This window comes from Aegilops tauschii, chromosome 6, assembly GCF_002575655.3.
Source record: "Aegilops tauschii subsp. strangulata cultivar AL8/78 chromosome 6, Aet v6.0, whole genome shotgun sequence".
In the NCBI taxonomy this organism is placed as follows: Eukaryota; Viridiplantae; Streptophyta; class Magnoliopsida; order Poales; family Poaceae; genus Aegilops; species Aegilops tauschii.
Genome location: NC_053040.3, coordinates 205,069,359 through 205,092,072, shown reverse-complemented (window position 1 = coordinate 205,092,072; position 22,714 = coordinate 205,069,359). Strand labels below are relative to the sequence as shown.

The window sequence follows — 22,714 nt, the reverse complement described above, 5'->3', positions numbered from 1 at the left end:
ACCCCAATCGGCGCCCCTACTAGAACGATCACGAGCGCAAGGCCCCCATGCCGACTTCCACCAGTCGACAGGTGGCCACAGTTGAAGATCAGCAGCCCGAAGAGCGGCCCGCTCTCAAGAAGAAGGGTGGCAGGCCGGCTTTCTCTTACGAGCAAACTCTCGACGCCCCCTGCAAGTTCCACAGCGGCGCGAGGCCGTCCAACCACACGACCCGAAAATGCCACTGGCTCACGTGAATCTCCAAGGGCGAAGGGTTGGTGCCGCCTCCGCCTCCCGGCCCGCCGCCTCCGGCCCCCCAGCAGCCGGCGGCTCGGCCGGCAGTCGGAGCCATTCAAGATGAATTCCCTGAAGAGCACGCCGCCTACGTCGTCTTCACCAGCCAAGCCAACGACAAGCGCAGTCGGCGCCGTCAGCATCAAGAGGTCAACACAGTCGCCTCTAGCGCCTCCGAGTTCATGCACTGGTCAGAGAAGCCAATCAGCTGGAGGCAGGCCGACCACCCAGAGGTGATGCCATCCCCTGGCTCCTATGCACTGGTCTTAGATGTCACCCTCGCGACGGAGAGGCGAGCTGCCCGATTCTCCCGCGTCCTCATAGATGGCGGAAGCAGTATCAATATACTGTACCGCGATACCATGGAGAAGCTGAACATCAAGGCGAAGCAGCTTATGCCAAGTCGAACCGTGTTCCATGGTATCGTCCCCGGCTTGTCTTGCTCCCCAATCGGCAAGATTAAAATGGATGTTCTCTTCGGAGACAAAGATCATTTTCGCCAAGAAGCGATCTGGTTCGAGGTAGTGGATCTGGAGAGCCCCGATCATGCTTTGCTTGGCCGACCCACTCTGGCCAAGTTCATGGCTGTGCCCCACTACGCTTACCTAAAGATGAAGATGCCGAGCTCGAAGGGGATCATCACGGTAGCCGGCGACTACAAGAAGTCCATCGAGTGCGCCATGGCCAGTAACCGGCTGGCCGAGTCCCTCGTAGTGGCCGAAGAGAAGAAGATGCTGGAACAGGTTGTGGCCATGGCCGGCAAGGAGCCGGCCCTGTCCCCCAATCCCAAAGACTGTGATGCGCAAGGCTCCTTCCAGCCGGCCAAGGAGACAAAGAAGATACCTCTGGACCTGGAGAATCCGGAGAGGTTTGCCGTCATTGGGGCAAACTTGGACAGTAAATAGGAAGGCGAGCTCGTCGACTTCCTCTGTGAGAATCGAGTCATTTTTGCATGGTCCCCAAAGGACATATTACATGTCTGAGCCGACGCGAAGCCGGTCAAGCAGCCCCTCCGCCGACTATCTGAAGAGAAGCGAAGAATCGTAGGAGAAGAGATAGCCCGGCTCCTTGCCGCTGGCTTTATTATGGAAGTGTTTTTTCCAGAGTGGCTTGCCAACCCAGTTCTGGTATTGAAGAAGAATAACAAGTGGCGTATGTGTATAGACTACACCAGCCTGAACAAGGCCTGCCCCAAGGATGCGTTTGCTCTGCCACGGATTGACCAAGTGATAGACTCCACAACCGGATGCGAACTGTTGAGTTTTTTTTATGCCTACTCAGGGTACCATCAGATCAAGTTGGACCCAGCAGACCGCCTGAAGACTGCCTTCATCACACCATTTGGAGCTTTCTGTTACCTGACTATGACATTCGGCTTGAGGAATGCCGGTGCCACTTTTCAGCGTTGCATGCAGAAATGCCTCCTGAAACAACTCGGCAGAAATGCCCACGTCTATGTAGACGACATTGTGGTGAAGACAGAGAAGCGCGGCACCCTGCTGGAAGACCTGAAAGAAACATTCGCCAACTTGCGCCGATTCCAAATCAAGCTCAACCCCGAGAAGTGCGTGTTCGGAGTACCAGCCGGCCAGCTGCTAGGCTTCCTGGTCTCCGAACGCGGCATCGAGTGCAACCCTGTAAAGATCAAGGCCATCGAGAGGATGGAGATTCCCACCAAATTGCGAGATGTGCAGAAGTTCACCGGGTGCCTGGCCTCCCTAAACCGCTTTATCAGCCGACTAGGATAGAAGGCTCTCCCCCTGTACTGCCTCATGAAGAAGTCCACTCACTTCGAGTGGAATGACCAAGCCGACCAAGCCTTCCATGAATTGAAGAAGATGCTGACCACTCCGCCTGTCCTGGCAGCGCCGACTGAGAAGGAGCCCATGCTCCTCTACATTGCCGCGACTAGCCGAGTAGTCAGTACAGTTGTTGTGGTCCAGCGCCCGGAAGAAGGCCGAGCCCAGCTAGTTCAGAGGCCGGTGTACTACCTAAGCGAAGTGCTATCCAGCTCAAAGCAGAACTACCCGCACTACCAGAAGATGTGTTATGGGGTGTACTTCGCCGCCAAGAAACTGAAGCCCTACTTCCAAGAGCATCCCATCACGGTCGTGTGCACTGCCCTGCTCGCCGAGATCATAGGCAGCCGGGATGCATCCGGCCGGGTGGCTAAGTGGGCCATTGCATTGGCACCATACACGATCTTCTACCAACCCCGCACCGCCATCAAGTCCCAAGCACTGGCCGACTTCCTCGTCGACTGGGCCGAGACCCAGTACCTACCGCCGGCTCCCGACTCTACACATTGGCGGATGCACTTTGACGGGTCCAAGATGCGCACCGGCTTGGGAGCCGGCATCGTCCTCACCTCTCCCAAAGGCGACAAGCTCAAGTACACACTGCAGATCCACTTCGCCGCCTCCAACAACGTGGCCGAGTACGAGGCGCTCGTACATGGGCACCGGCTATCCAAAGAGCTCGGCATACGCCGGATCCTGTGTTACGGCGACACAGACTTGGTGGTCCAGCAGTCGTCTGGCAACTGGGACGCCAAGGACACGAACATGGCGAGCTATCGATTCCTCGTCCAGCAGATCAGCGGGTACTTCGAAGGGTGCGAGTTCCTTCACGTGCCAAGGGCCGACAACGACCAAGCAGATGGCCTAGCACGGATCGGCTCCACCCGACAAGCCATACCGACTGGCATCTCCCTCCAGCGCCTCCTCAAGCCGTCCATCAAGCCGTCTCTAGAGTCGGAATCTATCTTCGTACCGCCTGTGCCAGATGCAGCCGGATCCGACTGGAGGAACCCCGCAGGCGGCACGGGGACTTCGACAACTGGCCCGAGGACTGCCGTAGTTGCACCCGGCCCGGGGACTTCAGAACCCGGCCCGGGGACTGCAGCAGTCGGCCCGGGGACTGCAGCAACGCAAGAAGCGGTGGCCGACTCCAACTCCACGCCACCCAACCCTCCCACCTGAGTCATGGTGGCTACGCTAACAGGAGAAGAAGTCACAGCTCCATCATGGGCCCGGCCCATCCTCAAGTTCCTAGTCAGCAGAGAGCTACCCGCTGATGAGATCTCAGCAAGACTAGTGCAATGACGAGCCGGAGCATATGCAATAATCAATAGAGAGCTTGTGAAGCGCAGCGTCACTGGAGTCTTCCAGCGTTGTGTCGAGCCAGAAAAAGGAGTGGCAATCCTCAAGGGTATCCACCAAGGCGAATGCGGCCACCACGCAGCCTCAAGATCACTTGTGGCCAAGGCTTTCCGCCATGGTTTGTTTTGGCCGACTGCCTTGGAAGATGCCAAAGAGATAGTCAAGAGCTGCAGAGGATGCCAAGTTTTCAGCTCCAAGCAACACCTGCCCGCTTCTGCACTCAAGACCATTCCCCTTACCTGGCCCTTTGCCGTCTGGGGACTGGACATGGTGGGCCCTTTCAAGACAGCCCTCGGTGGCTTGACACATGTACTTGTCGCCGTGGGCAAGTTCACAAAGTGGATCGAAGCAAAGCCAATCAAGAAGCTGAACGGGCCGACTGCCGTAACATTCATCACCGACATCACTACTCGGTACGGCGTACCGCACAACATCATCACCGACATTGGCACAAACTTTGCCAAAGGAGCACTGGCACGTTTCTGCGCGACGCAGGGCATCCGACTGGACTTAGCGTCTGTTGCCCACCCGCAGTCAAACGGCCAGGTCGAGCGAGCAAATGGACTCATCCTCTCCGGCATCAAGCCCCGACTGGTTGTACCACTGGAGCGATCGGCCGGCTGCTGGCTCGATGAGCTGCCGGCTGTCCTCTGGAGTCTACGCACTACACCCAACAAGTCAACCGGCTTCACTCCGTTCTTCCTTGTATATGGTGCCGAGGCTGTCATCCCAACCGACATCGAGTTCGACTCGCCTCGGGTCACCATGTACACCGAGGCGGAGGCCAAGGAAGCTAGAGAAGACGGCGTCAACCTACTAGAAGAAGGCCGGCTATTAGCACTCTGCCGGTCCGCCATCTACCAGCAAGGGCTGCGCCGCTACCACAGCCGCAAGGTCAAGCCAAGATCCTTCCAAGAGGGCGACCTGGTGTTTCGGCTGATCTAGCGAACAGCCGGCCAGCACAAGCTCTCGGCCCCTTGGGAAGGCCCCTTCGTCATCAGCAAGGCACTAGGCAACGACTCCTACTACTTGATCGACGTGCAAAAACCAAGAGCACGCAAGAGAGATGACTCCAGCAAGGAGTCGGAGCAACCATGGAACGCGAACCTCCTGAGAAGATTTTACAGTTGAAAGCAGTATGTATCATGCTACCCTTTTGTATTAAGCACGAACCAACAGGCCCCCCGAACAGTACTCGGGGACTGCCTTTATTTATCTATGAACGACGAGTGTCATATCCATGAATGTATTATTACATTTGATTTCTTGTCTGGCACCGGGTTCGACTAAGTCGGCCCGGGGACTGGCCGCCTTGAGCTATATTAAAAGTTCTACCTGAAGTTAGACAAGTAGTGTGCCGGCTCCCGAGTCCTCTCTTGTTGAAAGTTGCAGCTCGAAGAACTGACTGTCCGACTAGCAAGAGACAAGGCAGAAAGGATGCCCACACAAAAGACGGCTAAGGACTAACCAACTTATATAGCAAAAAGACGGCCTCCAACAACGCTTGCCGGCTGTCAGAACAGCCGGCTGGCCGGCTTCCTAAACACTTAGCTCTAATCCAACAAAGCTAGAGTACTTGCCCCCCCCCAATTGGCCAAGCACTCCTCCAGCCACAGATTACAGAACAACTGTTTTACTGGGGAAGCGGCAACCAAGGGAGGGCGGCAAAGGAAACAGCAGAAGGATGAAAAGCAAAGTACGAGGAAAAGCCAAACGCATGCATAAGTCGTATATACATATAAAGCCCCCAACAGGCCGGCAATAGACATAAGTTCGAATACACCCCAGTGGGTGGAATTGTGCAGACTTAACAGAATATTGTTCCAAAAGTGACAAGACAGGAAAATAAAAGATAGCAGACTAGACTAAGGCGAGGTGCGGGAGCCAGGCTGGTCGGTGGAGATGGCATCGCTGGCTGAAGGAGTGGCCGGCTGGCGGGTCTCGGCTTGGTCACCACCGGTGGCAGGCGACGCACCCGCGCATGACATGGTGCTGGAGGCGCGGTCAGGCTAAGGCTGGTCGGCCGCTCCACCATCCGGCTCGGCGTCTTCACCGTCCTCCTCCTCCTCCTCGCCCTCGTCGCTGGAGTCGATCTCCTCCGCCGAGTCTTCACCGTGTGCCAGGTTCAGCCCGAACCACTCCTCCGGCTGGGCGACACCGTTGTCATCTACCTCAGGGGCGAAGACGCTGGTGTCGGTGTAGTCGGCGATCGCCGAAGCCCGCTGGATGATAGCCGGCCGCGCCGGCTCCAGCTCCGCGTCGGCTTGCTGCCGGCAGGTAGCCAGCTGGTCCAGACTCAGGCCGGGGTACCAGGCCTTGACGAACTCCAGCGCCCGCCTGGCGCCGGACCGAGCCGCCGAGGCCTTCCAGGCTTCGAAGCGGCCGACTGCCACCTCCAGCCAGTCGGCAGTCCGACTGGGGGTGCGAGGAACCACTTCGCCGGGCCAGAGGGCGGCCAATACTTGCGCCCCGGCACGCTGAAGCCGGCGGAGCAGTCGGTGAGCCAGCTGGAGACGGGCCTGGATCGCCAAGAGCTGCTCCTCCAGCGAACGGCCAGCGCTTGGTGCAATCTCGAAACCAGCCTGCCTTCGCGCTTGGCGGCGGGCCTCGATGATCTGGTTGGCAGCGGTAGAGTAGCCAGGGAAGTACTCTGCGCAAGAAAGAAAGAGAATGAAGAGAAAACACCAAGTCAGAAAACAAGCCAAAAGCGGCAGACGGCAAGAAAGGATGAAGAAGTAGGCGGCTTACCGTCAACCAGATCTTCGATCTGACCATAGCCATTGATTAGAGTCTGCCTTGCTTCAGCCCAGCCAGCCGCTTCTGTCTCTTACTCGGCCTGGAGGGCGGCCTCACGGTCCTGCACCGCCTTCAGAGCCGCCTTGTGGACCTCCTCCTGGTTGGCCAACCTCTTGGCCAGGCGGTCGCGTTCCTGCACCAAGGCGGCAAGCTCGGCCTCCTTGGCACAAAGGGCAGACTGAGACTCTCCTAGCTGTGCCCTCAGACCGGCGTTGGCCGCTGCAGGGACGGCAGAAAAAGAAGAAACAATAAGAGGAAGTCGTCAAGGAAGATCCGACCCGACTGCTCAGCAGTCGGCCCGAATCTCGGGGACTACACCCAGTGGGTGCGCTGACGCGCCCCCACGTGAGATAAAGAACAAAGCACTTACCCCGGCTCTCAGTTAGGTTGGCGGTCTTCTGGGTCAGCTCCCGAGCCTGGGAGTTGAAGGCAGCCGCGCGAAGATTGTGGTAGTCCAGCAAGACAGGCAGAAGATCGAAGTAAGAACAAGAATAGCAAAAGCCAAATCCACTAAGAAGTTCCAAGCCGCCTGCTCAGCAGCCGACTCGGAAGTCGGGGACTACACCCAGTGGGTGCGCTGACGAGCCCCCACGGAAGAAACCAAGATCAAGAAGAAGCAAGATAAGAAGACTAACCCAGATGGCCGCCCACGTCGCAAGGAATTCGTCGGTGTATTGCCTCAGCGCCGTAGCCTGGGCCTGGAGCTGGGTCCGGACGTCCTCCGCGGCCACGTTCATCACGGCCGTCCCTCCGCCCGGCGTCTACCCCGAGGTGGGGCTGGCCACCTCCATGTCCTGGGCTGACGAGCTGGAGCCCGCGGCCGGCTGCGGCTTCGGCGCAGCCTTCTGTGGCTCTGACGCAGCCTTCCCCGCGCGCCGGCTCGGCGGCATCCGGACCGCCAGCTCACTCCTCGCGGCCGGCTCACCCCCTGCCGACTGCGCAGGCGGCAGATCAGGCCGGCCGCCTTGAGCCGCCCCAGTCGGCGGGGTCGGCACCGGCGCCCTCTCCAGGATGACGACGTCGTTGTCCCTCTCCAGCCCTGGCTGGTCACCGCCGGCTTCTTCTGGCGGGGGCTCTGGGGCCCCAGGCGCTGCGACGCGTAGTGGGGTGACCAACAAGGCCCCCTCCGCCATCGCTGCAGCTGCAGCCTCCGCTCGGGCCTTGGCTGCGGCGTCGGCGCGCGGCTTCGCCGCCTCCTCCTCCTGCGCCGCCTGGGCGGCGGCCGCCTTCCGTGCCTCCGCCTGCCGTGCCTCCCGCTCCTCCCGCACCTCCCGCGCGTTCCGTTCCGTCGCCGCCTGAAGGTCGGCATGGGGGTCCACGCGGCGAGTGGTGCTCCCAGATCCCCTCGGCGACTCAACGACGGAGCCGGCAGCCGCCCGCTCGAGCGACAATGGAGCTCTAGTTGTTTGGAGAAAAAGACAAGGATTCAGGAGCCACCAGAGAAAAGAAAAAAGAGTACACGAAGGAGTTTGAACTTACGCCGACACCGTCTGCGGTTGCTTCACCGTCTTGCGGAAGCGAGCCGCCTTCGCGGCCGCCTCCTCCCGCCTAGTCGCCGCTGCCCCGCCTCGGGGTTTCTTCGTCCGATTGCCAAACAAACCCTGCGCGGCACGACGCTTTTGCCCGCCGCCCCGAGCAGGCGGTGCAGCGGAGGAACCCGCGCCGCGGCCGGACGCCGGCTGACGGCGCGGGACGACTTCGGCCTCGTCGTCGTCCGGCCAGTCGTCAAAGCTGACTCCATGCCCGGAGCCGCCTGCTTCGCCGCCGGCTCGGCCACTGCCCGGCTCGGTGTTGTCGTCCATAGCAGCCGCCCCCAAGTTGGGGTCCTCCAGATCGTGCTCCGTCCGGTCGGGGACGAATCGGCGCTCCGCGTCCGACCCGCCGGCAGGCTGAAGAAGAAGGCTCTGTCGAAGACAAGCCGACTAGTCAGAGTCGGCCGAAGGAACTCGGCGACAAAACTGAGAGAAGAAGAAGAGACAAGGAGAACATACCGTGGGCGGCGGATTGGCTCGGCTATATGGCTCCTTGCCGAACTGCCACTCTGCAGAGAGTTTGCAGTTCGCGAGGTAGTTCACCATATAGGCCACCTCGTCGTGCGGCATGTCCTTGGTACACATCCGGCTTGGATCGAGCTGGCCGCTCATTTGACAGATCAGATGAGGGCGGCTCTGGAGCAGGAGTACCCGGCGCGTGATGAAGGCGGCCAGCAGGTCGGACCCCGACAAGCCCTCCGACTGGGTCATCGCTCGCACTCGGGCGACGGCTGCGGTTCCGGCCGGCGTCAGCGTCACGGTCCGGTAGGACCACTGGGGCCGCCTGCCCGCCGGTGGGCCGGCTACGTAAGCCGGCAGATTGACGGAGTCGCCCTGCGGGGCGACGTTCTTCACGTAGAAGTATGACTTTTGCCATAGCTTCACCGACTGGATCAGCGTGATGATGGGGAAGGGGTTGTCGGCAGCCACCCTCCGCATCGCGATGAAGGCGCCACTCTGAGCCGGCACGCCTTGCGTGCGCGTGCCCAACTTGGACTGGAAGAACTCCCCCCAGAGCTCGAGGGTAGGGAGGACGCCGAGGTAGCCTTCGCACAAGGTGACGAAGGCAGACAGCAGCACCACCGCGTTCGGGGTGAGGTGGTGCGGCTTGAGCTGGTAGAACTCGAGCCAAGAGCGGAAGAAGGCGCTCACGGGCAGGCCGATGCCCCGCAAGAAATGCGAGCGGAAGACCACCCGCTCGCCCTCCCGCGGCTCCGGCGTAATCTCCTTCGCTGGCGCGAGACGGACCTCCACCTTGTCCGCGCCGGGCAGCCGTCGCGTCTTGCGGAGGAATTCGACGTGATCCTCGTGGACGTTGGAGCCGTCCCAATCCCCGCCGTACTGCTCCGTGGCGGGAGGCATGGCGAAAACGAGCACGGCGGCAGAGGAACGAGTGGTGGAAAAGAGCGCGGCGGCGAGGCGCTGTTGCAAGAAACGGCAGGAGGAAGAAGATGGTGAAAAGAGGAGGAGCGTGCGAGAGCCTGCCGCTCTCCCTCTGCCCCTACTTATAGCTTCGCAAGGTGAAGCCGGGGAGGCCGGACGTGGGGTGAGACGTGGGATTAACTGCACCCACTCCCCCCACGCCTCGCGATTATTACGCCCTAAAGGCGTGCCGAAACTGCCGCAGGGAGACGTGCGGGCGGTTTCGGGCTGCAGAGAATCCACGCCTGGGCCCGAGCGTGGGCGTGGCGGGCCCCCGCCCTGTGGCGACGTCCCGTCGCGCCCGTGGGCTGGCAGGCTTTTTGGCCAAGAGAGGCCACGTGGTTCGCAGGCGGCAAGTGGCCGGCCCGTGGCCCGGTGTACGCGCTGGCGAGCTCCCGCCCTCCGACTCCAAATTTTTTGGCCGAGACGGCGCGCCCAACCAAAGTCGGCTCCCAGCTGCTGGCTTGTCAAGATACGAAGCTGATCGAGCTTCTCGACTCCCACCCAACCTCGAAGCCCAATCAGCTTCAGGGACTACTATCGGAGTAAATAGCCACGGGTAGCCTAACCGACTGCCCCTGGCTATTCCAAAAATTATCAGGCCATTTGGGCCTTCAAGCATTTCAAGCATTGGACCGCCTTCCCCGACCGGCTACCTCTGAAGCCGACTCTCAGAAGGCGACCCAGCCTCAGCAACCTCCCCCCAAGATAACCGCGGGATGGCCGACTCCAGGAAGCCGGCCATAGAGGATGCCGACTCCCCAGAGCCGGCCATGAAGAACGCCGACTCCCCAGAGACGGCCACGAAGAACGCCAACTCCAAGAAGCCGGCCAAGACCGCACCCACCAAAATTACACCCACATAACGGTGACAAGACGGGGTGTGGCCACAGTGCGGCCCACTACCCCCAAAGCCCGAGGCAGCCATGGCCACAGGACACCGTACGGGACGGCCATCTCCCGTCCGGCTCGGCATTGTAGCCATGCTGGCCTCAACGTCACCCACGACAGATGCCAGTACGGCCCACGGGCGTCGGGCCCCTTCAGCCAGAGAGAGGCGCGAAGGCGGCCCGGCATCCCCCAGTCGGCCAAGGGCGTAGCCGGCCCCCAGAAGCCGGCTACCCCCTCCCTCTAAGCATGTGCCACATTAAGGAGACAAGACGAGGTAAGGCTACAGTGAGAGCCCTCGAGGCGGCACACTGTAGCCATGCTTACCTCGACGGAGCCCTCGTCATCAGGGGCGAGGCTACAGTAAGCAGCCGCCGACAAGACCCTAGGCGGTGGGGCCGGCCTGTCGACCAAGAGGCCGGCAGCCGGCGGGACCCACCAGTCGGCGGGCCCCAACGGCCGGCGTTGAAGCCGGCGAGTGTAGACACTGACGGCTGGGACCATCGCCCAGCCGGATTACAATTGTACCCCCGGGGGGTAGGCCTATATAAACCCCCCGGGGCACCCATGCAATGGGTTGGCTTCTTTGAGTTACACACACACCATAGAGAGAGGGAAGCAAGAGCTAGCCTTGTTCTTCTTCTCCCTTGAACCCAACAGGTCTAGGAGCATTTGTAGCTACTCTTTCGGATCTAGTGATCATGCGGAGACTCCGCAGAGCAGGACTAGAGGTGTTATCTCCTCGGAGAGCCCCGAACCTGGGTAAGATTCGCCGGCGTGCATGTCTTCGCCTCATCCCGTTTCCAGGCACCGGTGACGTCTTACTGGCACCCACCATGATAAGCCACCCGTTGGCATATGTCGCACCTACCACCCGACAGTGCGCGCATTATGACAGTGTCCTGAAGGGTTCCCGCCTTGTGGCGAGGAATGTGCTAAGGATGTAATATTCGAATGAATGTACTCATGTGATCCTGTAATGTGAAACGAGTTCATTTGTGCTATGCAACGCTTGTTAATTTAAAATATTACCTTCTGTGCGGCCGTTTATGAAATCTGAGGGTTGGCCAGTCGTCGGCTTCTGCCCCCATGTAACTAGTACTAGGGTGTTCGGGATAAACCTGAACACTCTTTATCCCAATTTTGGGTCCTTCGAAGGAGGTGTTCAACACAGCGAACCAGGCAATCGGACTATAAAGCTTTATCACCCTCACTTAGCCATAGAAGTCTACAATTTTAAATTTTGGCGAAGCCCCTAGTATTCGGAAGGCCGAATTTGGGGCGCTAGATACGCCTAAGTCGGGCAAGGCCGACTCCTCACCCGAAGCAGAAAAAGTCTTTAAGGACTTGAGACCTCTCGAGCAGCGACCAGCTCTCGCCTCATCATGACAGTCAGTTTTCGGCTTTCTCTACTGAGGTGCTCGTCCGGAAGAACCGGGACACAATCGCAGTAGTTCTCCCAACGCTACCTTAGCCGATTTTGCGGAACGTAAGGTACCAAAACATGGGAGCCGGGCAAACCCAACTATCGACCCAAGACATGATTCGGAGCTGATGCATATAATGCTATAAGTTCGGGGTGCCGCACTGTCGAAAGTGTTTGGACTTCTCACGCCGTGTTATGGGGTATGCTGAAGCCCCTGGCGTACTAGTCGTACTATAATGTACGGGTGCAATCTGTCGTAATTAAGCAGACAAAAAAAGGGTAATGCAATAATAGGCTAACGCTACGCATTGTTATTAAATAGTACGTCAAAGCGTACGGATACAAGTAGTGCAATAAGCAAAAAATAGGACTATTTGACATGTCCTATCCAAGGGCAAGCTGCGTATGGGTATTTAAAACAGGTATTTCGATCGTTATCAGAGACCACCTGGGAATTCCCTTGTACGTCAGAGCTTCTTGCTTCCTTGGTATTTTCTTCCCGTAGTGCGTCCAGCAATCAGACTGCCGAAAAGGGCTTCCAGAGAGTAAGGTCCTGAAAGAGAAAATGATAAAGGTATACGGCTCCTGGGGCGGTTGAGCCGCATTGTGGGATGTGCCGTAGTGGTTCCTCCGCCTGTGCCCATGGTATCTTGAGTGCGTAGTTATGTAGGCGTGGCACGAGTTTCGCCACTTGACTGGGACTAGGACAGAGGCCGAATTGCTAGTCGAGCTCAAAACGTGCCTGTCGATCTGCCTGCGGGGTACTCCGGACTCGCTTGAAGTTGTCCGGGGTCTTTTTCGCCGAATTGCCGGTTTGCCTAATAAGGCAGCTTTGCGCTTCTGCTGCGAGGCTGCAGTGTGCTCCTACATGCGGAGCGAGCGCTCTGTGTTTCCATTGACTATTATTACCCCACGAGGTCCTGGCATTTTGAGCTTGAGGTATGCATAATGCGGTACCGCATTCAATCTTGCAAATGCGGTTCGCCCGAGCAGTGCGTGATAGCCACTGCGAAACGGGACGATATCGAAAATTAACTCCTCGCCTCGGAAGTTGTCCAGAGATCCGAAGACCACTTCCAGTGTGATTGAGCCCGTGCAATGGGCCTCTACACCTGGGATGACGCCTTTAAAGGTGGTTTTAGTGGGTTTGATCCTCGAGGGGTCTATACCCATTTTGCGCACTGTATCCTTATAGAGCAGGTTCAGGCTGCTGCCGCCGTCCATAAGGACTCGAGTGAGGTGAAATCTGTCAATGATGGGGTCGAGGACCAATGCTGCAGATGCCATGACGGATACTAGTGGGGTGGTCCCTGCGATCGAAGGTGATCGGACAAGAGAACCATGGGTTGAACTTTGGGGCGACTGGCTCCATCGCATAGATGTCCCTTAGTGCACGCTTCCGTTCCCTCTTGGGAATGTGGGTTGCGTATATCATGTTCACCGTTTTCACTTGTGGGGGCAACCTCTTATGTCCTCCCGTGTTCGGCGGCCAAGGCTCCTCCTCATCGTCGCTATGCAGCCCCTTGTCCTTGTTTTCGGCATTCAACTTGCCGGCCTGCTTGAACACCCAGCATTCTCTGTTGGTGTGATTGGCTGGCTTATCGGGGGTGCCGTGAATTTGACACGAGCGATCGAGTATGCGGTCCAAACTGGACGGGCCTGGAGTACTTCTTTTGAATGGCTTTTTCCGCTGATCGGGTTTAGAGCCACTGAATCCGGCATTAACTGCCGTATCTTCGGCGTTATCGCCGTTGTTGCGGCGCTTGTGTCTGTTGTGACGTGGTCTACCGTTAGTATCATTGGTATCTGAAGTGCCAGGATTCCTTGATGTGTTGCTGCGAGCCAGCCAGCTATCCTCGCCCGCGCAAAAGCGGGTCATGAGTGTCGTGAGGGCTGCCATAGACTTCGGCTTCTCCTAGCCGAGGTGCCGGGCGAGCCACTCGTCATGGATGTTATGCTTGAATGTCGCTAAGGCCTCTGCATCCGGATAGTCGACAATTTGGTTTTTCTTAATTAGGAACTTGGTCCAGAATTTCCTGGCCGATTCCCCTGGCTGCTGAATTATATGGCTCAAGTCATCAGCATCTGGTGGCCGCACATAAGTGCCCTGGAAGTTGTCAAGGAATGCATCTTCCAAGTCCTCCCACCTGCCAATAGAGTCTGCTGCCAAGCTATTCAGCCAATGCCGAGCTGGTCCTTTGAGTTTTAGTGGGAGGTACTTGATGGCATGTAGATCATCACCGCGAGCCATGTGGATGTGGAGGAGGAAATCCTTGATCCATACCGCGGGGTCTGTTGTACCATCATATGATTCAATATTTACGGGTTTAAAACCCTCTGGGAAGTCGTGATCCATTACTTCATCAGTGAAGCATAGGGGGTGTGCGGCGCCTCTGTGCCGGGCAATATCACGACGCAGTTCATACGAGTCTTGTCTGCTGTATTCGGCCCGGCCGGATTTTCTTTTAGTGTATCCGGTGTGACGATCATCATCACGCGTTGGGGCGTGACCCCGTGATCCGTAGATTGATCTTGTATGCCCTGCTTTGTTTTCCAATACGTCTCGTAGGTCCCGCGTGTTGCCCCGGACCTTGGTGTTTTTGGTTGTCTGGCGACGGTGTGCGGGCTGGACTTCGGGCTGATATGCCCCTCTGTCTCAGCCACGAGGTGGCCGATCAGCCGCATCATACGCTGGTGATGTGGGTTTTAATGCTTCCTCCTCGAGTTGGGGTAGCAACCAGCGCTTTGGGTAACTCTTGGAGGGGCGTTCGAGTTCGTATTCCTCGGCCGCAAGGACTTCGGTCCATCTATCCGCTAGCAGATCTTGATCAGCTCGAAGCTGTTGTTGCTTTTTCTTCAGGCTATTTGTTGTGGCTATAAGCCAGCGCTTGAAGCGCTCCTGCTCGACGGGATCCTCAGGCACGATAAATTCTTCGTCGCCGAGGCTCACCTCATCTTCGGAGAGAGGCATGTAATCTTCATCCTCCGTTTCTCCGTCTACTGCCTATTCTGGAGGGCTAGCTTGTTCATCCTCCCGCTCTAAATCTGGCTGGAGGGGATTGTCGTCGTCTTCGGCACTATTCGGAGTGTTATTGTCTCTTGTGTCGGTATCGCTACTTTTGCTATGGCGGGACATAGAGTGGCGCCACTGATGTCAGTGCTTGGGTTGCTTCTTGGAGGGGTCATCCTCCGCTGTCTTATCGCCATCACCTTCTTTGGGGGTATCCACCATGTATATATCATATGATGAGGTGGCGGTCCAGCGCCCTGTGGATGGTGGTTCCTGTTCGTCTCCTGCATCGTCGTCCCTACCGTCGATGTCTTCGGAGTCGAAGTCGAGCATGTCGATTAAATCGTCGACAGTGGCTATTAAGTGGGTGGTAGGTGTGGAGCGAATTTCTTCGTCGTCCACATCCCATTCTAGCCGGATATAGTTCGGCCAAGGTTCTCCTGACAAGGAGAGAGACCTTAATGAATTTAGCACATTGCCAAAAGGCGAGTGCTGAAAGATATCCGCGGAGGTAAACTCCATGATCGGTGCCCAATCGGATTCGATAGGCACGGACGCAGGCAGCTCGGAGCCCGTGGCCGGGGACGAATCCAATGGTTCGGCAACACGGCTCTCGTAGGAGGTGAAGTCAGTACTCAGCTCTATCGCCACTGAGAGTGCGGCCTCCGTGGCGGGGTCTATCCACCTGTCCTCAGACGGCGCAATTTGTTCCGGATTGAGGGCCCGAGTAGTTGCAGGTGTGATCTCCCGAACACTGTCCGACGGCAGAGTTAAGTCATGCTCGTCATGATTGTGCGGCGCACCTGACATGGGCTCGAATCCGTCGAAGATCAAGTCTCCGCAGATGTGGACAGTATAGTTCAAGTTTCCGAACCTGACCTGATGGCCAGGGGCGTAGCTCTCGATCTGCTCCAGATGGCCAAGCGAGTTGGCCCGCAGTACGAAGCCGCCGAATATGCAGATTTGTCCTGGGAGGAAGACCTCACCCTGGATCGCATCGTTGCCGATCGAAGGAGCCATCAAGCCTTACGGTGACGGCACAGTGGAACTCTCAATGAAAGCACCAATGTCGGTGTCAAAACCGGCGGATCTCGGGTAGGGGGTCCCGAACTGTGCGTCTAAGGCAGATGGTAACAGGAGGCGGGGGACACGACGTTTACCCAGGTTCGGGCCCTCTCGATGGAGGTAATACCCTCCTTCCTGCTTGATTGATCTTGATGATATCAGTATTACAAGAGGATATCAACCACGAGATCGTAGAGGCTAAACCCTAGAAGCTAGCCTATGGTATGATTGTTGTTGTCCTACGGACTAAACCCTCCGGTTTATATAGACACCGGAGGGGGCTAGGGTTACACAGAGTCGGTTACAAGGGAGGAGATCTACATATCCGTATTGCCAAGCTTGCCTTCCACGCCAAGGAGAGTCCCATCCGGACACGGGACGAAGTCTTCAATCTTGTATCTTCATAGTCCAACAGTCCGGCTAAAGTATATAGTCCGGCCGTCCGAGGACCCCCTAATCCAGGACTCCCTCAGACCCCGGCCGGCTCGTCGTCTCACGCTCGTCGTGCTCCCACAGACACGCATGCCACACTGCTAATGGCACTCGAGCTCCTGCACTGCCGCCCCGCCGACGACCTCTACGAGGATTGGCTGGACCACATCGCAGAGCTCGTCATCACCACAGGGGGCTCCCCTGTGCCATCCCTCTCGCTGCGTCGCCCTCTGCCAGCTGCGGGCGACGTGGCTCACAGAGCGCCTCCACCACCTCTGCACCAAGACAGCGTCCTGGCGCCAAGGCGTGCGGCCCCTCGGCGTGACCCATCGCACCGAGCGCCTGCGCGAGAAGAAGGAAGCTGCCAAGAAGTTACCTGGCCACAAGAGGACGTTCCCGCGCTCCCAGCACCACTGCGACAAGACCGTGCGCCACATGCGGCGGCGGTGCGAGGGCATCAAGGGCGGGCTCCGCATCAGCAAAGGGTCCCGGTGGCCACCGCAGGCTGCCGCGCGCTTTACTCCTGAGCTGCGTAGCATCTCATGGCCGGGCAAGTTTACGCCAGACCTGCCTCCTCGCTACGATGGCACCCCCGACCCCGCGGAGTTCTTGCAGCTCTACGAGCTGAGCATCGAGGCAGCCAACGGCGATGAAAAAGTCATGGCGAACTGGTTCCCCATGGCTCTCAAGGATGGCGCCCGCTCGTGGCTCCTGAACCTGCCCCCGGGCTCCATTTCCTCCTGGAACGAGATGCGTGACCGCTTCGTCGCCAACTTCCAGGGCACTCGCGACCGCCCTCCGGCCGCAGGTGACCTGCGCAGCATCAAGCAGCAGCCATGAGAGACCCTGCAAAAGTACATCTAGCGCTTCAACAACGTTCGCCTCAAGATTCCCAAGGTGACGGACGAGGCCAGCATCTCCGCGTTTTCTGATGGCGTCCGCAATGTCAAGATGAAGCAGGAGCTCGCCATCCACGAGGAGTTGTGCACGACCTTGGAGCCGTTCAACCTGGCGACCAAGTGCGCAAGAGCTGAGGAAGGGCGCCTTTCCCTCCTCGAGCTCCCAGCTGCTGGCCCCGAGCAAAAGGAGGCCAAGGCCAAGGACGTGAAGCGCAAGGGGGTGGCCATGCTTGTAGCGGAGCCGAAGACGAAGTGCGGCCGGGACATTCCCGAGTCGTCCAAGAGCAGCCGCCCGTTCTGTGCCTTCCACAATGTCCACATCCACAACACTAATGACTGTCACGAGCTCATGGCCATTCAAGACGGACGCCTCGGTCGACGCCCCGAGCGCAATGACCGGGGCTACGGTCGAGGAGGAGGACATGGCGGAGGACGCTGGTTACCATGGCCCCCGCCAGGAGTGGCGCGACCGACCTCATGAGGATCGCTGGCAGGACCAACCTCGTGAGGGCGCCTGGAGGGATCAGGCTCGTGAGGACAGCCCCCAGGGCAACGCTGGCCTTCCTCCGTTGCCGCCACCACCAAGAAGGAACGATGACCACCATCAGGACGAGGGGGCTGGGGGCTTCCAAGAGCCGCGCGCGATCGCCTGCATCTTGGGCGGAGCTCAGGCCCCAGCTTCTCAACGCATCTTCAAGCAGTCTACTCGCGAGGTGAACGCAGTCCTCCCTAGGCTCGAGGCCACGCGCCCGCTCAGGTGGTCCAAGTGCGCAATCACTTTCAGCTCAGCAGACCAACTCAAGTGCGCGACCACCGTTGGCGCCCTCCCGATGCTTTGCTCACCAGTCATCAGCAACGTGCAAGTCACCAAGACCCTCATCGACGGCGGCGCAGGGCTCAACGTCCTGTCCGCCGAGATGTTTGACGACCTTCAAGTGCCATACGATCAGCTTCAGCCTACCAAGCCTTTATCAAGAGTGACCGATGGCTCCACCACCCCGATAGGGCAGGTCCGCCTCCCTGTCACCTTTGGACAGCGCGACAACTACCGCACCGAGCTCATCGACTTCGACGTCCCCCACATCCGTCTGCCGTGCAACGCCATCCTCGGGTATCCAGCCCTGGCCAAGTTCATGGCAGTGACACACCATGGCTACAAAATCCTCAAAATGCCAGGGAGCGGCGGGATCAACATGGTCCCCTGCGAAGAAAGCGATGCGGTGTGCTCCCTCGAGCGCGCCTTCCAAGCAGCATCAATCGAAGACCCCGACAGCTGTCACACCCAAAAAAATTATTTGGCTTTTTCAAACTTTTATTTGATTTGAGGGGTGTTATTTAAAATTTTCTGAAGAACTCTCCCTCTCAAAATACTTTCTTTTACGAAAAAAAAGTGTTTTGTTTTGGATTCACCCAAGACTTGATTTTGGTCTTGGAGGTTTTTCCATCTTATGTGGACTCAAATCCAAATGTTTTTCATTTGGGAAATTTCTTTTGAAAATTCCTTTAAATGGCCCTATGGCATTTGGAGTGATCCTTTCTCCTTTTCAAAGTCTCCTCTTGCCATGGCATGAGTGGAAATCCCCTCCCAAAAGCCATTCCCCATCTTTGTGTCAAGATATACTTCAAATCCAGCAAGTTGAGCCCCCCCCCCCCCGTGTTCTTCCTTCCATTTATTTCTTATCAAAAATAATTTCTGCCTTCTACTTTGGCTCTTGAAGATTTACAAAGGAGCTACAAATTCTACTTTGAGTTTGGCCTCCAAACAAGTTTCCCTGGCTAGTCCTTAGAGCCCTCAACCAAGATCCATGAAGATCCACTAGTCTCCAGTTCAAATATTTCAAACTGTACTTGCTGCAAGTTTGGACCATATTTGCCAAATTTGATGAAATTCATTTGAATTCTCCTCCTAAAAATCTGAGAAAATTCAGGCAGCCTCTGGATGCATTGAGAGGTCACCTCACCAAGTCCCAGCTCCAGAAAAAAATTTCTTCATGCCAAATCATTTCGTCGAACACCTGATGGGCACTGTTTCTGTCAATGTTCAGAAATTCAGAGATACAGTTTCAGTGAGCACTGTCGTTTTCTTCAGAACTCCTTCTCGATCTCGCCAGTACCGCGGTGGCGCCTTGCGCCCTGTTCTCTCCTTCTTATCCCTCCGCCGCACGATCTCCTGGAGGCTTGCGGACGTCGGCGACGAGCAGGAGGAGGTGCGCCACCCCGTGAGCGACGGCAACAGCGGCTTTTGCGGCTACCAGAGAGGCGCAACGTTGGCCGGCGCCGCCCAGCGCCGCCCAAGCCACCCGAGGCCGCCGCGTGGCCATCCACTCACCCGTGCACGTTGCCATCCTTCGTCGTGAACTGGTAGGCGCGGAGCGCGCTCTCTGTCGCCGCCGTGCCCGTACGGCCGCCCCGTCGATGATCGGCGCATTACGCCAAGCCCGACCAAGGTTTAGCGGGGGAACGGCAGCAGTGACCCTCCCTGATGGTGCCTAGCCGCCTAAACCCCCTTCCCAACCCCTGCCACGCCGTAATCGCTCGCCGGAGCTACCCCGTTCACGGCCACCCCCTCGGATCGCCTATAAATAGAGGCCCCGAGCTCACACTCGAACCCACACCACCTCTGCACTCCACCAATACCACGCCAAGCCACTGGAAGAGCCCCGAGGGATCCTTCTTCCCCAACTTCGGCCGCCTCGACCCGCCACGGGGTCCAGCTCGATTCACCCCCGTGCGTGCACCTCTACCTCTCAGCTCTTGCCAGTAGCTTCCTAGTACATCCACTCTCCTGACCCGCGCTTCAATTTGGAGTTTGCAGCACCCACCGGAGTTCTCCACTATCGCCCGCACCACCGTCCGCCGGAGAAAGTGTCGCCGTCGACGTGGTGCTCTCCGACGGCCAAGTCCACCACCCACCGACGCGGAAGAACACACTGAACCTCTTGGTACCCTCCGATCTCCCTGCCTCGCCGTGGTTCAACGCCGACGACCACCGCAGCCTTCGGGCGCCGGCGAAGTTTTAAACCTGACGTGTGGGACCCCCCTCCCGTCAGCCTCTCTTCTGTTCCCTCTCGAACCGTTTTCTGATGGCGCCTTCGGGCAAAATGCGTCTTCTCTTTGGGCTGGCGCATTTCTTTCCGAATCGTTTTCTGTTTTCTCAGTTAAGTCCCTTGTTCTTTTCTATTTCATCACAGATTAGTCCCTGGACTAAAACCCTTATATCTTTTTAATAAAAGATGATTTTTGATTGATTCTTTTTCTGTCAGTCTTATAATTTTGTCTAGTTTTTTATAGTATTTATTTGGAATATTTTTGGAACAATTTTTTTGCACGCGATGATTTTTACGTTAGTGTACGGTTTCGCTATACCGTAGGTTCCGGAGGAGGCGACGGAGCCGCGAACTTCGCCGAGCTAGACTCCGACTTCTCCAAACCAGGCAAGCATGTTTGAAACTTTGATATGATAGGTGTTTTTCCATGTTTGCTTGAATGGTTGTGCATGGCATATGAGCATTGGTGAGTATCTCGTTGCATGCAAGGCAACTATCCGTGTGTTCCGAAGATACCGTGATCTTTGATGAGAGATGACCAGATCATGTGGTGACATGAAAGGTAGTAAGATGGTATTGTTGTAGCGTGTTCAGGGGGGTGCTGGGGGTTTCTGGCATCCCCATTTCAAGTTTCTGGGAAGAGTAGACATGATGCAACACTCTAATGCATGAACTAGCTAGGATGTGACAACTCACCCCCACTCAAAAGAATCTCGTCCCGAGATTTAGGATCCGTTGGGAAGAAGGTGGGGTACTCAAGTCGAAGACGATCCTCAATTTCCCAAGTAGCTTCTTTCATGGAATGGTGTGACCATTGAACCTTGAGAAACTTGATGTTTTGGCATCGAATGGTACGCTCGGCTTGATCAAGGATGCGAACGTATTCCCGGTATGTGAGATTATCTTGGAGATCAAGCGTTTCGTGGTCCACTCCACGGATAGGATCCGAGAAGCAACGCCTGAGTTGAGAAACGTGGAAGACGTCATGAACCTTGGAAAGATGCGGAGGTAGTTCCAATTGGTAGGAAACTTCTCCTCGCTTGGCAAGAATGCGAAAGGGTCCAATGTAACGTGGAGCCAATTTTCCTTTGATACCGAATTGATGGGTTCCCTTTAAAGGGGTAACCCGAAGGTAAGCCTTCTCGTCAACCTCAAAAGTCATAGCCTTATGTTTGCGGTCATAATGGCTCTTTTGGCGAGATTGGGCTGTTTTCAATTTTCTCACGAATAATGCGAACCTGCTCTTCTGCTTCCTGAATCATATCCGGGCCAAAGAGTTGTCTTCCCCCGGTTTCTGACCAGTTAAGAGGCGTTCGACATTTTCGTCCATAGAGAACCTCGAAAGGAGCTTTGCCCAAGCTAGCTTGATAACTATTGTTATAAGCGAACTCGGCGAATGGAAGGCATTTCTCCCAATCCATGCCGAAAGAGATGACAGAAGCTCGGAGCATATCCTCCAGAATTTGATTAACTCGTTCTACCTGGCCACTTGATTGAGGGTGGAAGGCGGTGCTAAAGGAGAGACGAGTTCCCATCGCATTCTGGAAACTTTCCCAAAATCGAGAGGTGAAGAGACTTCCACGGTCTGAGTTAATTTCCAATGGAACACCATGAAGAGACACTATTCGGGAGATGTACAAGTCAGCTAGCTGGCTCGCGGTTATACTCTCACGAACAGGTAGGAAGTGGGCTACTTTGGAAAGACGATCGACAACAACGAAGATAGCATTATTCCCTCTCTTGGTCCTGGGAAACCCGGTAATGAAATCCATACCGACTTTATCCCATTTCCATTCAGGAATAGCCAAAGGTTGAAGGGTTCCAGCAGGCCGTTTATGCTCTGCTTTAACACGACGACAGATGTCGCAATTAGCAATGCATTGAGCAATTTCTCTCTTCATCCTAGTCCACCAAAACCTCTGGCGTAGGTCTTGATACATTTTAGTACTACCGGGATGAATGGTGAGAGGAGATTCATGAGCTTCCTTAAGGATCAATCGCCTCAGGTTGCGTACCTTGGGAACCACTAGGCGGTCTCCAAAGAACACAACACCTTGGTCATCAACGGAGAAACAATCCGCAACTCCTTTCTTGATGTTTCTCTTAATACGGGAGATTCCCGGATCTACCTTCTGAGATTTGATGATTTGATCCGTAAGGGTAGGTTTCGCCACCAGGGTGGATAGGAACCCTCGAGGAACAATGTGAAGGTTAAGCTTACAGAATTCCTCGTGGAGAAGTCGTTGACTTCGTTGTAACATCAAGTTGTTACAGTAAGATTTACGGCTTAGCGCATCAGCCATAACGTTGGCTTTGCCCAGGGTGTAAGTTATTCCTAAGTCGTAATCTGTGATCAACTCGACCCAACGTCTTTGCCTGAGATTCAAATCCGGTTGGGTGAAAATGTATTTCAGACTTTGGTGATCGGTGAAGATCTCGCAACGATTACCGAGAAGGTAATGTCGCCATGTTTTGAGTGCATGGACTACGGCTGCAAGCTCTAGATCATGTGTGGGATATTTATGCTCATGTGGACGCAACTGTCGGGAAGCGTAAGCAATCACATGACGATCTTGCATGAGTATGCAACCAAGTCCTTGTCGCGAGGCGTCGCAATAGATAACAAAGTCCTTAGAAAAATCTGGTGGTATGAGTACGGGAGCAGATGTCAGGCGTCTTTTCAGTTCCTGAAAGCTGAACTCGCACTGTGGGGTCCACTCGAACTTTTTATCTTTCTTGAGGAGTTCACTTAGAGGTTTAGCA

The 22,714-nt window shown here is 56.5% G+C and overlaps 1 pseudogene; it reads left to right on the top strand.

Annotated features, from left to right (window-relative positions):
• LOC141025972 (uncharacterized) overlaps positions 1-22,714 on the top strand; it is a 69,645-nt pseudogene that overhangs the window by 5,940 nt on the left and 40,991 nt on the right.